This window comes from Triticum dicoccoides, chromosome 4A (assembly GCF_002162155.2).
Source record: "Triticum dicoccoides isolate Atlit2015 ecotype Zavitan chromosome 4A, WEW_v2.0, whole genome shotgun sequence".
Taxonomy (NCBI): domain Eukaryota; kingdom Viridiplantae; phylum Streptophyta; class Magnoliopsida; order Poales; family Poaceae; genus Triticum; species Triticum dicoccoides.
In genome coordinates, this window is record NC_041386.1 from 10042173 (window position 1) to 10056493 (window position 14321).

Consider the following 14321-nt stretch of genomic DNA (forward strand, 5'->3'; position numbering starts at 1 on the left):
GAGCATGATGAACAAGGTGTTCATGGAATATTTGGATAAGTTCGTTGTGGTGCTCATTGATGATATAATGGTATACTCGAAGAACGAGGAGGAGCACGAAGAGCATTTGCGCTTAGTTCTCGAGAAACACAGGGAACATCAGTTGTATGCCAAGTTCAGCAAATGCAAGTTTTGGCTGAAGGAAGTTGGATTCCTTGGACATGTTATATCAGGAGAAGGTGTACCAGTAGATCCTACCAAGGTTCAGTCAGTCACTGAATGGTTGGCACCCACTTCAGTTAGCGAGATCCGCAGTTTTCTTGGACTCGCAGGATACTATCAGAGATTCATTGAGAATTTTTCCAAAATTGCGAAGCCAATGATGGAGTTATTGAAGAAGGATACCAAATTTAGATGGACAGAAGAATGTGAGGCGAGTTTTCAGGAGTTAAGGAAACATTTGACTACAGCCCCAGTGCTGATTCTGCCAGATATACGCAAGGAGTTTCAAGTGTATTGCGATGCCTCTCGCCTAGGACTTGGAAGTGTGCTTATGCAGGACGGAAGAGTTGTTTCGTATGCCTCGCGACAACTGAAACTGCACGAGTTGAATTATGCCACGCATGATTTGGAATTAGCTGCCGTAGTACATGCGTTGAAGACCTGGAGACATTACCTTATTGGAAATCATTGTGATGTGTACACGGATCATAAGAGTTTGAAGTACATTTTCACATAGAAGGAGGTGAACCTTAGGCAGAGGAGATGGTTGGAGCTTATAAAGGATTATGACATGAAGCTTCACTATCATCCAGGCAAGGCCAATGTCGTAGAAGACGCCTTGAGTCGGAAGAGTTATGCTAATACCCTAGTGAGCACGGGATTGCCAAAGGAGTTAGTAGAGGATCTCAGGGAACTTCGATTGGAGATTATTCCTCGAGGTCTTGTTGCAACAATGGAGGTTCAGTCTACATTATTAGGTAAGATTCGAGAAGCTCAGAAGGATGACAAAGAGATTGTTGAGATAAAAGAGAGGATGAGCGAAGGAAAGGCCAAAGGTTTTCGTGAGGATGAACACGACACCTTATGGTTCGAGGACCATGTTTATGTGCCCAATAACACAGAGATCAGGAAGTTAATACTTTAGGAGGCTCATGACTCACCATACTCGATACACCCCGGAAACACCAAGATGTATTTGGATTTGAAGGAACGTTTTTGGTGGACTGGTATGAAGAAGGATATTGCCGAGTATGTAGCCGTATGTGATGTATGTCAGAGAGTGAAGGCTAAGCATCAAAAGCCAGCAGGATTGTTACAGCCTATGCCGATACCCGAATGGAAGTGGGATAAACTTGCATGGATTTTATCACCGGATTGTTGGGGAACGTAGCAGAATTTTAAAATTTTCTATGCATCACCAAGATCAATCTATGGAGTCATCTATGGAGTCATCTAGCAATGAGGGAGAGAGGAGTGCATCTACATACCCTTGTAGATCACGAGCGGAAGCGTTCAAGAGAACGGGGTTGATGGAGTCGTACTCGACGTGATCCAAGTCACCGAAGATCCTAGCACCAAACGGACGACACCTCTGCGTTCAACACACATACGGAGCGAGGACGTCTCCCGCGCCTTGATCCAGCAAGGAGGAGGGAGAGGTTGAGGAAGAGGGCTCCAACAGCAGCACGACGGCGTGGTGGTGATGAAGCTGCAGTACTCCGGTAGGGCTTCGCCAAGCTCTTATGGAGGAGGAGAGGTGTTGGGGAGGGGAGGGGCTGCACCTTGGATGTTGTGTGCAGCCCTCCCCTCACCCCTTTATTTATAGGGGAAGGGGGAAGGGGGCCGGCCCCCTCTAGATGAGATCTAGAGGGGGGCGGCGGCAAAGGGGAGGGGGGGCTTGCCTTCCAAGCAAGGGGGCGCCCCCCCTTAGGGTTTCCCCAACCCTAGGCGCATGGGCCCTAGGGGGGTGTGGCGCCCCAGCCCACTTGGGCTGGTTCCCTTCTCCATACAGCCCATAAGCCCTCTGGAAGAGGTGGCCCCTCCCAGTGGACCCCTGGAACCCCTCTGGTGGCCCCAGTACAATACCGATATGCCCCCGAACCTTTCCGGCGACCGTATGACAACTTCCCATGTATAAATCTTTACCTCCGGACCATTCCGGAACTCCTCGTGACATCTGGGATCTCATCCGGGACTCCAAACAACATTCGGTAATCACATACAAGTCTTCCTAACAACCCTAGCATCACCGAACCTTAAGTGTGTAGACCCTACGGGTTCGGGAGACATGCAGACATGACCAAGACGACTCTCCGGTCAATAACCAACAGCGGGATCTGGATACCCATGTTGGCTCCCACATGCTCCACGATGATCTCATCGGATGAACCACGATGTCGAGGATTCAATCAATCCGTATACAATTCCCTTTGTCAATCGGTACGTTACTTGCCCGAGACTCGATCGTCGGTATCCCAATACCTTGTTCAGTCTCGTTACCGGCAAGTCACTTTACTCATACCGTAATGCATGATCCCGTGATCAACCACTTGATCACATTGAGCTCATTATGATGATGCATTACTGAGCAGGCCTAGAGATACCTCTTCTCATACGGAGTGACAAATCCCAGTCTCGATTCGTGCCAACCCAACAGACACTTTTGGAGATACCTGTAATGTACCTTTATAGTCACCCAGTTACGTTGTGATGTTTGGCACACCCAAGGCACTCCTACGGTGTCCGGGAGTTGCACAATCTCGTGGTCTAAGGAAGTGATACTTGACATTCAGAAAAGCTACAGCAGACGAACTACACGATCTTTGAGCTATGCTTAGGATTGGGTCTTGTCCATCACATCATTCTCCTAATGATGTGATCCCGCTATCAATGACATCCAATGTCCATAGTCAGGAAACCATGACTATCTTTTGATCAACGAGCTAGTCAACTAGAGGCTCACTAGGGATCTGTTGTGGTCTATGTATTCACACAGGTATTACGATTTCCGGATAACACAATTATAGCATGAACAATAGACAATTATCATGAACAAAGAAATATAATAATAACCATTTTATTATTGCCTCTAGGGCATATTTCCAATAGTCTCCCACTTCCACTAGAGTCAATATTCTAGTTACATTGTGATGAATCAAACACCCATGCAGTTCTGGTGTTGATCATGTTTTGCTCTAGGGAGAGGTTTAGTCAACGGATCTGCTACATTCAGGTCCGTATGTACTTTACAAATCTCTATGTCTCCATTTTGAACACTTTCACGAATGGAGTTGAAGCGACGCTTGATATTCCTAGTCTTCCTGTGAAACCTGGGCTCCTTGGCAAGGGAAATAGCTCCAGTGTTGTCACAGAAGAGAGTCATCGGGCCCGACGCATTGGGTATGACTCCTAGGTCGGTAATGAACTCCTTCACCCATACTGCTTCTTGTGATGCCTCCGAGGCTGCCATGTACTCCGCTTCACATGTAGATCCCGCCACAACGCTTTGCTTGCAACTGCACCATCTTACTGCCCCACCATTCAAAATATACATGTATCCTGTTTGTGACTTAGAGTCATCCAGATCTGTGTCGAAGCTAGCATCGACGTAACCCTTTACGACGAGCTCTTCGTCACCTCCATAAACGAGAAACATTTCCTTGGTCCTTTTCAGGTACTTCAGGATATTCTTGACCGCTGTCCAGTGTTCCATGCCGGGATTACTTTGGTACCTTCCTACCAAACTTACGGCAAGGTTTACATCAGGTCTGGTACACAGCATAGCATACATGATAGACCCTATGGCCGAGGCATAGGGGACGACACTCATCTTTTCTCTATCTTCTGCCATGGTCAGGCATTGAGCTGTGCTCAATCTCGTACCTTGCAATACAGGCAAGAACCCCCTCTTTGACTGATCCATTTTGAACTTCTTCAATATCTTGTCAAGGTACGTACTCTGTGAAAGACCAATGAGGTGTCTTGATCTATCTCTATAGATCTTGATGCCTAATGTATAAGAAGCTTCTCCAAGGTCCTTCATTGAAAAACACTTGTTCAAGTAGGCCTTTATGCTTTCCAAGAATTCAATATCATTTCCCATCAACAGTATGTCATCCACATACAATATGAGAAATGCTACAGAGCTCCCACTCACTTTCTTGTAAATGCAGGCTTCTCCATAAGTCTGCATAAACCCAAACGCTTTGATCATCTCATCAAAACGAATGTTCCAACTCTGAGATGCTTGCACCAGCCCATAAATCGAGCGTTGGAGCTTGCACACCTTGTCAGCATTCTTAGGATCGACAAAACCTTCCGGCTGCATCATATACAATTCTTCCTTAAGGAAACCATTAAGGAATGCCGTTTTGACGTCCATTTGCCATATCTCATAATCATAGAATGCGGCAATTGCTAACATGATTCAGACGGACTTCAGCTTTGCTACGGGTGAGAAAGTCTCATCGTAGTCAACCCCTTGAACTTGTCGATAACCCTTAGCGACAAGCTGAGCTTTATAGATGGTCACATTACCATCCGCGTCTGCCTTATTCTTAAAGATCCATTTATTTTCTATGGCTTGCCGATCAACGGGCAAGTCAGTCAAAGTCCATACTTCGTTTTCATACATGGATCCTATCTCAGATTTCATGGCTTCCAGCCATTTGTCGGAATCCGGGCCCACCATCGCTTCTTCATAGTTCGAAGGTTCACCGTTGTCTAACAACATGATTTCCAAGACAGGGTTGCCGTACCACTCTGGTTCGGAACGTGTCCTTGTGGACCTACAAAGTTTAGTAGCAACTTTATCTGAAGTTTCATGATCATCATCATCAACTTCCTCTCTAGTCGGTGCAGGCACCTCAGGAACATTTTCTTGAGCTGCGCCACTTACCGGTTCAAGAGGTAATACTTCATCAAGTTCTACCTTCCTCCCACTTATTTCTTTCGAGGGAAACTCTTTCTCTAGAAAGGACCCATTCTTGGCAACGAAGATCTTGCCTTCGGATCTAAGGTAGAAGGTATACCCAACAGTTTCTTTAGGGTATCCTATGAAGACACATTTTTCCGATTTGGGTTCGAGCTTTTCAGGTTGAATTTTCTTGACATAAGCATCGCATCCCCGAACTTTTAGAAACGACAGCTTAGGTTTCTTCCCAAACCATAATTCATACGGTGTCGTCTCAACGGATTTCGACGGAGCCCTATTTAAAGTGAATGCGGCAGTCTCTAAAGCATAGCCCCAAAATGATAGCGGTAAATCGGTAAGAGACATCATAGATCGCACCATATCTAATAGAGTGCGATTACGACGTTTGGACACACCATTACGCTGAGGTGTTCCAGGCGGCATGAGTTGTGAAACTATTCCACATTTTCTTAAGTGTGTGCCAAATTCGTGACTCAAGTATTCTCCCCCACAATCTGATCGCAAGAACTTGATTTTCCTGTCACGTTGATTCTCAACCTCACTCTGAAATTCCTTGAACTTTTCAAAGGTCTCAGACTTGTGTTTCATTAAGTAGACATACCCATATCTACTCAAGTCATCAGTGAGGGTGAGAACATAACGATAGCTACCGTGAGCCTCAACACTCATTGGACCGCACACATCAGTATGTATGATTTCCAATAAGTTGGTTGCTCGCTCCATTGTTGCTGAGAACGGAGTCTTGGTCATTTTACCCATGAGGCATGGTTCGCACGTGTCAAATGATTCGTAATCAAGAGACTCTAAAAGTCCATCTGCATGGAGCTTCTTCATGCGTTTGACACCTATGTGACCAAGGCGGCAGTGCCACAAGTATGTGGGACTATCATTATCAACCTTACATCTTTTGGTATTCACACTATGAATATGTGTAGCATTACGCTCGAGATTCATTAAGAATAAACCATTCACCATCGGAGCATGACCATAAAACATATCCCTCATATAAATAGAACAACCATTATTCTCGAATTTAAATGAGTAGCCATCTCGTATTAAACGAGATCCTGATACAATGTTCATGCTCAAAGCTGGCACTAAATAACAATTATTGAGGTTTAAAACTAATCTCGTAGGTAAATGTAGAGGTAGCGTGCCGATGGTGATCACATCGACCTTGGAACCATTCCCGACGCGCATTTTCACCTCGTCCTTCGCCAGTCTCCGTTTATTCCGCAGCTCCTGCTTTGAGTTACAAATGTGAGCAACCGCACCGGTATCAAATACCCAGGAGCTACTACGAGTACTGGTAAGGTACACATCAATTACATGTATATCACATATACCTTTCGTGATGCCGGCCTTCTTGTCCGCTAAGTATTTGGGGCAGTTCCGCTTCCAATGACCACTTCCCTTGCAATAAAAACACTCAGTCTCGGGCTTGGGTCCATTCTTTGGCTTCTTCCCGGCAGCTTGCTTACCGGGCGCGGCAACTCCCTTCCCGTCCTTCTTGAAGTTCTTCTTACCTGTGCCTTTCTTGAACTTAGTGGTTTTATTCACCATCAACACTTGATGTTCCTTTTTGTTGGGGATATGACTATTTGTGTAAGCCATCCAGGAGGGGCCGGGTTACGCAATAGAGGTTCATCAGAAGCCCAATACCAAGGCATGAAGATGGCGGTTCACTAAAAGGCTTAAAGGCCCACAGGTGACTCTGAGGCCCGTAAAGATAAACCGCCATGATGGTATAACCTGTACTGTAAGGTAGAAGTAACTAGTCACCGAGCCGGACACTGTTTATGAGCCGGCCGGGACTCTGTAGGCCACAGGGCGTCAACCCGTGTATATAAGGGGACGACCCGCCAGCGGCTTAGCAAAAGAAACAACTGATCGAGAGCCAGGCATAGCGTATCTCGCTCCCTGGTCATCGAAACCTCAAGCAATTCCAACCCAACTAGACGTAGGCCTTCCTTCACCGTAAGGGGCTGAACTAGTATAAACCTCGTGTGTCCTTGTCCCGATTAACCCCTTTAAGATTCCTAGTTGCGATGGCTCCACGATTAAGTCCTTCCAAAAGGACATCTGCCGTGACAATTCCATGACAGTTGGCGCCCACCATGGGGCCAGCGCACTGTGGATTTGAGTTCTTGAAGGGCAGCTTCGAAGGGCTCAAGGGATACGCAGTTGGCCGGATGACCAAGAGTCGTCGCGGCAAGATCTACATCGACGATGAAGGCTGGGGCCCCGACGCCGGCTCAATTGAGTACGGGTACCGGGTCCCCTTTGGCGGAATTCACGTCTTCATCGGCCGGATTGTTGAGCTGGGCCCTGAGCCGGACAGCTGCACCGACCTCGTCAAGACGGCTCAGCGTGCGAAACCCGCCCGAGCTCAACCCGTCGTGAAGCATGCCTTTGTGGGTTGCATCCACGGAGGTGAACTTTCTGAAGGATCTGAAGGTGGTGGTGAGCCGGTCGTCCTCTCTGACGGTGATTCATCCGCCGGCTCAACAGATTCGTTGTATCAAGTTCAAGATGGTGTGCTTGGGGGATGTTCCGATGGTAGCACTATTCCGGACCCCTCAGAGTCGCCAAACTGGGCAGGAGTCTTCATGGCTGGTACTCAACCCGGCCAAAATTCTACGGCCTCAGCGGCAATAACGTCCGGGTTAGGAGCATCCGGGGCAGGAGGCCCTGTGCGCTGACCGGCTCAGGTGCTAATGGATCTCATGGATAAACTTACGGCCTTGTTAACTGCTACAGTCGTCCCTGCGAACCAATCTGAGCATGAGGCAGAGGTGGCACAGGTTCGCGATGAGATCGCCCGGGCCAAGGAAACCTTAGCAGCTGAAGATACTAGATTAGCCACAGAGCGGGCGGCTTTGGACGTACGGGTGCAGCAACTTCAGGCAGAGGCCTTTCAGCTCATGTTGAGCTTGAACGCATCTAATGAGGTAATGAGGAGGAGACATCAGAAAACTCAGTCCCGTTTACCTCAGATTTATGATCCTCGGAATCTCTTTTGCTACACCCGGGGCTGGCCCAAGTAACCCGCCAGGTGCAAATCAGTTTATGACATCCGGAGCGGGAGGCCCAGTCTAGCCTCAGGTGATGGCGCCTCTTCACGGGAATATGGCACCGCCCCATTACGTACCAATACCACAGGGTCACTTCTCCAACCCCATGGAGAACTTAATCGCAGCATCAACACGTTTGGCGGCTCTCCTAGTAGATGGTGATGATCCGACAGCGGTGGAAACCCGGAGGATCAGGGAACTTGTCCAAACAGCCCTGGCTCAGCAAGAGACCTACTCCTACAGCCGGGACAGGATTCACTCAACTCCTCCGCCCTGGTTAGCTCCGCCTCGTCAAAACCGGAGCCCGAGTTACAGTAGACACATGGAGTCAGAGGCCTTGTCAAGTAGCGCTCAGCGCCGGAACCAGCCCGGCGGGTATAACCCGGTTCAGGATCGGATACGTCAGGAGGACAAGCGGACGGCTCAGCTAGCAGCCCAACAGGACTCACCGGCTTACCAGACGACTTCCGTTGAGGCGGGTGTTGCTACTAGAACCAGAGGAGTTCCTTGTCTGGTACCGGCTCTACGTAATGTACGTCTGCCCAAGGATTTCAAGGGACCTCGAAAGGTGTCGAATTATACGGCCGATTTATAGCCTGGGGCATGGATTGAAAGTTACGAGATGGCCATCGAGCTGCTGGAGGTTAGTGATGAAGCGATGGCTAAATACTTCACCATGATGTTGGACGGAATGGCCCGTTCTTGGTTAAAGGGTTTGCCACCCAATTCCATTAGTTCATGGGCAGAGCTAAAGGCCCGTTTCATCCAGAACTTCAAGGACACTTGCAAGCAGTCTATGTCGATTGTGGACCTGACAAATTGTAAGCAGGAGGAAGGTGAATCTACGACTCATTGGGTGCACCGGGTCAAAGACATAATACATTCGTCTGACAAGATGGATGCCGGCTCAGCAGTTCTCATGCTGGAAAAGAATTGCCGCTTTGAGCCTCTGAGATAGAAGCTGGGGCGCCTTAAGCGTGATTGCAACGATATGGGGACGCTGATGGCGGCTTTAGTAAAGTATGCCGATTCTAATAGTACCAAGGATCCCGCATCTGATGAGGAAAAGACAGGGAAGGGAAAGAAGAGCGGTAATGGAAAGGGTCAGCGGCATAACCCGGCGAGTCAAGGAGGCAATAAGCGTAAGGCGGACGATAACCCGGAATTTGTGGCCAATGCACAGAGTAACAATCAGAAGCGCAAAGGAAAGCCACCCCCTCGGTTTGGTGGGTCAGGTCCATCTCTTGAGCAACTACTCAATGAGCCCTGCCCAAAACACGCCACCCGGGAACGACCAGCGACTCATTTATGGAAGGATTGCGCAATCATGAAGGCTTTCAAGAATTCTAATATGTTTGATGGCAATCAAGGCCCAGGCGGCGGCTCAGGAGCTGGCGGCTTTCATGGCCCGGGCGGCGGTTCAGGATCCGTTTTCAGGGAAGCCAGGGTGGTTATAATCAACAACAGTCTGGTCAAGGAGGTCAGCAGCAGCAGTCGGGTTATCAGAGTCATCCAAAACAGCTAAACAGTGGGCAGTATCACGTGTTCACCACAAGTTTGTGTAAACGTGATCAGAAAGTTCATAAGAGGGCTGTGAATTCTGTTGAGCCGGCAGTCCCTCGTTACTTGAGGTGGTCGGAACAGCCTATTGTCTGGAGCAGGAAGGATCACCCTCCCCGGGTTGATAATCCGGGTCAACTGGCCCTAGTGGTGGCACCGCAGGTTGGTGGTTATAAATTTACTAAGGTGCTCATGGATGGAGGGAGCAGCATCAACATCCTCTATTACGAGACCTTTCGGCGCATGGGCTTAACTGACAAGAATTTAAAGACTTCTAACACCGTCTTCCATGGAGTGCTTCCTGGTAAGTCGGCGTATCATGTGGGTAAGATTGAACTAGAGCTGGCTTTTGGAGACGAGCATGATTCTAGGGCGGAAAGGTTAACTTTTGAAGTGGTCAAAATCAAGAGTCCATATCATGCTTTGTTCGGGCGGCCGGCTTATGCCAAGTTCATGGCGCGGCCGTGTTATGTTTATTTACAGCTCAAGATGTCGGGTTACAAGGGTACCTTCACTGTGCATGGAAGCCGAAAGGTGGCCCTGGAGTGTGAAGAAGGCGATGCGGCTTAAGCTGAGTCTGTCTGTGCAGCAGAGGAGCTCAAATTTTATAAAGATAACATTGACCCGGCGGATATGACCTCCCTCAAGAAGCCGACTATGGAGCATGACCCGGCCATGAAGTTTAAATCGGCTGCAGAGACTAAGCTTGTTGATTTTACTCCGGGCGATTCGTCTAAGCAATTCAGCATCAGTGCCAACTTGGATCCTAAATAGGAAAGCGCGCTCATCGAGTTCATCCGTGAGAACCGGGACATCTTTGCATGGAAGCGTTCTGACATGCCGGGTGTACCGAGAGGACTCGCTGAGCACACTCTTAATATTGATCCGAAGTATAAGCCGGTCAGGCAGTTTCTGCGGCGATTCAATGAGGAACGACGAAAAGCTATAGGAGAAGAGGTCGCCCGGCTCTTGGCGGCTAGGTTCATTGTCAAAGTTTTTCACCCGGAGTGGTTGGCTAACCCGGTGCTCGTGCTCAAGAAAAACGGCACCTGGCGGATGTGTGTGGATTACACGGACTTAAATAAGGCTTGTCCGGCTGATCCTTTCGCTCTCCCCCGTATTGATCAAATCATTGATGCTACGGCGGGTTGTGCGCATTTGAGCTTTTTGGATGCTTACTCTGGTTATCATTAGATCAAGATGGCAGTTAAGGACCAGGAGAAGACGGCTTTCATCACTCCGTTTGGAGCCTTCTGCTATGTGTCTATGCCTTTTGGGCTCAAGAGTGCCCAGGTGACTTATCAACGGTGTGTACAGAATTGTCTCCACAATCAGATTGGGCGCAATGTTCATGCTTTTGTGGATGACATAGTGGTGAAATCCAGAGAGGTGGAAACCTTGATATCTGATCTCAGAGAAACCTTTGACAATCTCCGGGTTTACAAAATGATGCTTAACCCGGAGAAGTCTGTATTTGGTGTGCCTGCAGGCAAGCTTTTGGGATTCTTGGTCTCAAACAGGGGCATCGAGGCTAATCCGGAGAAGATTAAGGAAATCACTTCTTTGGCTAAACCGGCATGTATCAATGATGTTCAGCGACTGGCGGGTCGTGTTGCCGCTTTAAGGCGGTTCGTAAGCCGGTTAGGTGAGAAGGCCCTACCGCAGTACCAACTGATGAAGAAGGCAGACACCTTTGTCTGGAGTAATGCTGCTAATACTGCTTTTGAGGATTTGAAGAGGCAGTTATCTGAGCTGCCAGTTCTTGCAGCTCCCATTGACAAAGAGCCTTTGCTGTTATATGTGGCTGCTAATTCACGAGCTGTCAGTGTGCCAATTGTGGTAGAGCGCAAGGAGGCTAGTAAGGAACATCCGGTTCAACAGCCGGTTTATTATGTCAATGAGGTACTCATCGAGTCAAAACAAAGATATCCTCATTGGCAAAAACTTGTTTACGGGGTGTTCATGGCAAGCCGGAAGCTGAAGCAATACTTCCAAGGTCACCCTATCACTGTGGTAAGTTCTGCCCCCTTGGGAGACATTATTCAAAACAGAGAGGCTACAGGACGAGTCGCCAAGTGGGCCATCGAGCTCGGGCCTCATGGTCTGAAGTACGTACCATGCACTGCCATTAAATCTCAAGCTTTGGTAGATTTCATCAACGACTGGACAGAGCTACAGACACCTGAGGAGAAGCCCGATAACACTTATTGGACTATTCACTTTGATGGGTCCAGACAGCTAGAAGGCTCGGGGGCTAGAGTCGTGTTAACTTCCCCTCGAGGTGACAAATTTTGTTATGTGCTCCGGCTTATGTTTCCTTGTACTAACAATGCAGCTGAGTACGAGGCCCTACTCCATGGTCTCTGGATGGCCAAAGAGATGAACTTGAGTCAGGTAAGATGCTTGGGAGACTCAGACCTTGTGGCTCAACAGGTGTCAAGCAAGTGGGACTCTAAAGATCCCCTTATGGCGGCTTACCGTCATGAAGTCGATGCTGTGGGTGGACATTTCAAGGGTTATGTGGTGGAACACATTGATCGAAGGAAGAATGAGGCGGCTGATGCCTTAAGCCGGCTGGGATCTCAGCGTAAGCCGGTGCCACCTAACACCTTTCTTGATGTTTTGCATAATCCTTCTATTAAGTCACCGATCTGGCAATACCAGACCCGGAGGCATAGCTGGTGGCGGCTCTCCACGTTATCCCAGATTGGACAGTGCCTTATTTGGCTTACATGACCCGAGGAGAGTTGCCTGAAGATGAGACCCTGGCAAGACAAATCGCCCGGTGGTCCAAGTCCATGACAATTGTCAATGGCAAGTTACATCATTGCAGCGTCACTAGAGCGTTTGAATGTTGCATGTCACCTACAGAGGGTCAGGAGATCCTTCATGAGATTCATGAAGGCGATTGTGGTCATCACGCCGGCTCAAAATCTCTTGTGGCCAAAGCTTTCCGTCATGGGTTTTATTGGCTGACGGCTCATGCTGATGCAGAAGACCTGGTTAGTAAATGTGATGGATGTCAGAAATTCTCACGACGAGCCCATGTGCCGGCTCAAGAATTGAGGATGATTCCAATTACTTGGCCGTTTGCAGTCTGGGGGCTTGATATGGTCGGGCCTTTCAAAAGGTCTAAGGATAAAAAGACGCACCTCTTGGTGGCGGTTGACAAGTTCACAAAGTGGGTGGAGGCGGAGCCAGTCAGTAAGTGTGATGCAGCCACGGCGGTCCAGTTTATGAAAAAGGTGATTTTTCGCTTTGGTTTTCCACACAGCATCATAACTGATAATGGCACTAACCTCTCCAAAGGAGCTATGGAGGAGTTCTATCAACGAGAGCATATCCGGCTTGATGTTTCAGTTGTGGCTCACCCTCAATCCAATGGTCAAGCAGAACGAGCTAATCAAGAAATCTTGAGGGGTATCAAGCCCCGGCTCTTAGTCCCCTTGCAGCGGACGCCGGGTTGTTGGGTGGAGGAGTTACCTTCTGTACTTTGGAGCATCAATACTACACCTAATAGATCTATGGGTTACACGCCTTTCTTTATGGTGTATGGAGCAGAGGCGGTCCTGCCAAGTGACATCCGTCATGACTCACCCCGTGTGGCGGCTTATGTTGAGGAAGACAATGAAAAAGCTCGGCAAGACGCACTTGACCTGTTGGATGAAGAGCAAGACTTGGAAATAGCCCGCTCGACGATTTACTAGCAAGACCTGCGCCGCTATCACGGCCGCCGGGTTAGGTCCAGAACCTTTCAGGAATGCGACTTAGTGCTCTGACTCATCCAGGATCAATCTGACATGCACAAGCTATCCCCTCCTTGGGAAGGACCCTTTGTGGTCAGCAAGAATCTGAACAATGGATCATACTACCTTATCGACGTTCGGGAGCACAAAGACTCACGTAAGTCGGAGGAGGAGACCCGTCGGCCGTGGAATATCGCTCATCTTCGGCCTTATTATACTTGAGCCATCGGCTCTAATGTGTATATACTTATACTATGTATATTACATAAAGCAATAAAGCAGGACCTCTGTCCTTTTTTCCACTCCCAAAAAAGGTTTATGTGTTTTCTTTGTCAGGTGGTGGAGATAACCAAGGAGAAGCGGATCATATCTGAATCCGGCTTTCCTTTGGTCCGGCTTATGATCATATCTGAATCTAGCCGTGATCACTTGGGGGCTTCCTGTTCAAACATAGGTCGTATTCGAACCAAAGAGAACATAGCTGTCGATACCCACTTGATCGGCATACTGCCAAACCCACTTGGGGGCTTCTTGATCATATTTGAATCATACCTTAACCCCTTTGGGTCTGACGTGGATCATATTCGAATCAGCGTCATTAAACAACTCTTATGGTCACTTGGGGGCTTCCTGTTCAAACATAGGCCGTATTCGAACCAAAGAGAACATAGCTGTCGATACCCACTTGATCGGCATCGCCACAGCCACTGGGGGCTAACAGATCGTATCCGAATCTTAGCTCAACCCCTTTGGAACGGTTCACTGATCGTATTCGAATCAGAAACCCTTGAATTTTGTTCATCATATTTTACAAGTATCAACATTGGATATCTTGCGACCCTCTTGAAAATACAATGCAATACATTGCAATCCTCCAGGATTAATATTGGTTACATCAGGTTGTTAAGTACCAGGTGAACTTTTAGGTGCCAATTTTCAGGAGCTAAACTTACCCTCAAGGGTTGGCTTATATAAGCCGGAAAAGCAGCCGTAAGCATCACAGGGCAATGCAAGACATTTCTGCAA